Below are 2,500 nucleotides of genomic sequence, written 5' to 3'. Positions count from 1 at the left end.
CTAATGATAATCAGACCCGCCCGTGTTAAGAGCAAAGGCAAACACGTAAGCATTAAGACGTACGCGGCACCAGAGTGGCACAAAACCCGCTCTGGCCGCCTATCTAAATGGTTCTCTCGAAGAAAACATATATAATCGCTGTGGCCGGAGTGACGATAAGGAGCTACGTCATTATTTTGCCGCTGAGTGAGACGCGTTTTTTGTATTTTTGTCTTTCTTTCTAATGTTTTTTCTTCTTTTTTTTTTCTCTCTCTCTGACTCATCTCTCTGATTTATCTTTCTCTCCTCTTTTTTTTATTTCGTTTTTTCTTTTCCTCCTTTCTTAATTTTCCTTTTTCTTATCGATCCGCTTCTTCTTCTTCTTCTTCTCCTCCTCCTGTTCCTCCTCCTCTTTTTTTTTTCTTCTTCTTCTCTAGCTGCTGCTGCTTCTTTCTCGGAAAATTAACCTGCTTTGTGTTGATGAACAGGTGAAGATAATAATATACAATATAACACGAAGTTGGCGGAAAGGGGATACAGACGTATCATCATTTCCTGTTTATCGTCTATTAAGCATTTTATATACCTAAGTGGAAAAAGAAGGAATAAAAAGATATAAAAAATAAAAGAAAATAAAAGAAATAAATAAAGAAAAATATCAAAATATAATGCATAAAAAATAAAAGTCTAAACAGATTTTTTTTACATAAAAAAAAGTCTAAATATAATACATACAAAAAAAAAAAAATCTAAGTATAATACACAAGAAAATAACAGAAATAAATAAATAAATAAAACAATCCAACTAACAATAGATAATCTAATCTAAAATCTAAATAAAAAATAAAAAGAAGAAACGAGAAGACTTCAACACGAAAGAAAGGACAAGAAACAAAGAAAACAAAAACAAAAAAATGAAATACAGCCAGACTCGTAACTTCTTCAAACGAGGTTAAATATCACTTGCGAAGTTCTACTCGGAAGGAGAGGAGGAAATGCCACGTATATATTTATTCGTTTTTTTTTTGTTTTTTTTTTGCGCCAAAAAGGGAGTAGAAGAAAGGACACGAGCTTGACCCTGTCTTCGAAGGGAGGGGGGGGGGGAGAGGAGGGAGATGATGAGGGAAGAGGAGGAGGGGATAGGGAATGGGGAGGAGGAGCGGAGAAGAGGAGACGATGATGGAAGAAGAAGAGGGAGAAGAGGAAGAGGGTAAGGGAAAGGGAGAGAGGGAGGGAAAGGGAGAGGGAGAGGGAGAGGAAAAGGGAGAAGAGAGGGATAGAGAAAGGGAGAGGAGGGGGCAGAGGGAAAGGGAGAGGAGGGAAGATGATAGGGAGAAGATGGGAAAATGAAAGAGAAAGTAGGAAGGGAGAGATGGGAATAAGGGATAAAATAATAATGAGGAGGAAGAAAGAGGGGTTGAAGAGGAAGGGCGCGAAAGAGGGAAGGGGAGAAAGATGATGGAAAAATGAAAAATACGAAAAAATGAGAAAAATGAAAACAAAAAAACAACAACAACAACGAGAAGAGGGCATATGAGGAACGGGGGAAGAGGGGGGGGGGGGAGGGAGCGGACCAAGAACCATAAGGGCACAGACAACAGGGCACGTACGCAGATTCTCCTTACTTAAACAAGGTCACACGCACACTTTTAAACAAATATACAAATTCTATATCAAAACCAAATATTGAGAAATAAAGTAATTTACATTAGGTCGATGCAACTTACAGCTGTACATATAAATACCTTCCCGTACTTGGTAGTACATACATACATATATCTACATTATATATATATATATATACATATATATATACATATAAATATACATTATATATATACATATATATATACATATAAATATACATTGTATATATATATATATATATATACATATATACATAATCTTAACGCACCAACAAGCCTTGTAATTACTGCTAGCCCATTACTTAGGGTCGATGACGAAGCGTACGATACTACAAACAGTATTTTTCCTGAAATTCTGAATACTGTTGTGACAACTGCGTTCATGAAATAATGCACAATGCATGACATTATTATTTGATTTTTACAAAGTTTACTTCGATCAGCTTATCTCATAGTGAATACAGGCCTATGTGCTTTAAGCATTATTATACTATCTAATTAATTCAAATAAGCACTTTGCTTTTAAATTACATTTCTTAGATTAGAACTTAATTCAATCCTTGGGAAATATTATTAAAAATAGCCTTATCTTTAACAATTGATTATTCAAACATCAAGCACGATCGGATACCTCATTACACTAAACAGTCGTTAAGATAATGTCACATTTTGCAAACATAGCATCATGCCAGAAAAAGAAAAGAAAAAAAGACTCGATTTAAATTAAATCAACAGCCCCGTTGACAGCCTGCAAGCTAGCGTGACGTCACCGATGGAATTTACGATAAAGCAATTTCATTCTCAAACAACATTCGCTAAATTAGCACCGAGTTTCCACTCACTAGCTTCTCTTACTTGACAGGTAATATGTTCGT

This window comes from Penaeus chinensis, chromosome 2 (assembly GCF_019202785.1).
Source record: "Penaeus chinensis breed Huanghai No. 1 chromosome 2, ASM1920278v2, whole genome shotgun sequence".
NCBI lineage: Eukaryota > Metazoa > Arthropoda > Malacostraca > Decapoda > Penaeidae > Penaeus > Penaeus chinensis.
The sequence above is the reverse complement of the archived record's forward strand: the minus strand, read 5'-3'. Positions refer to the sequence as shown.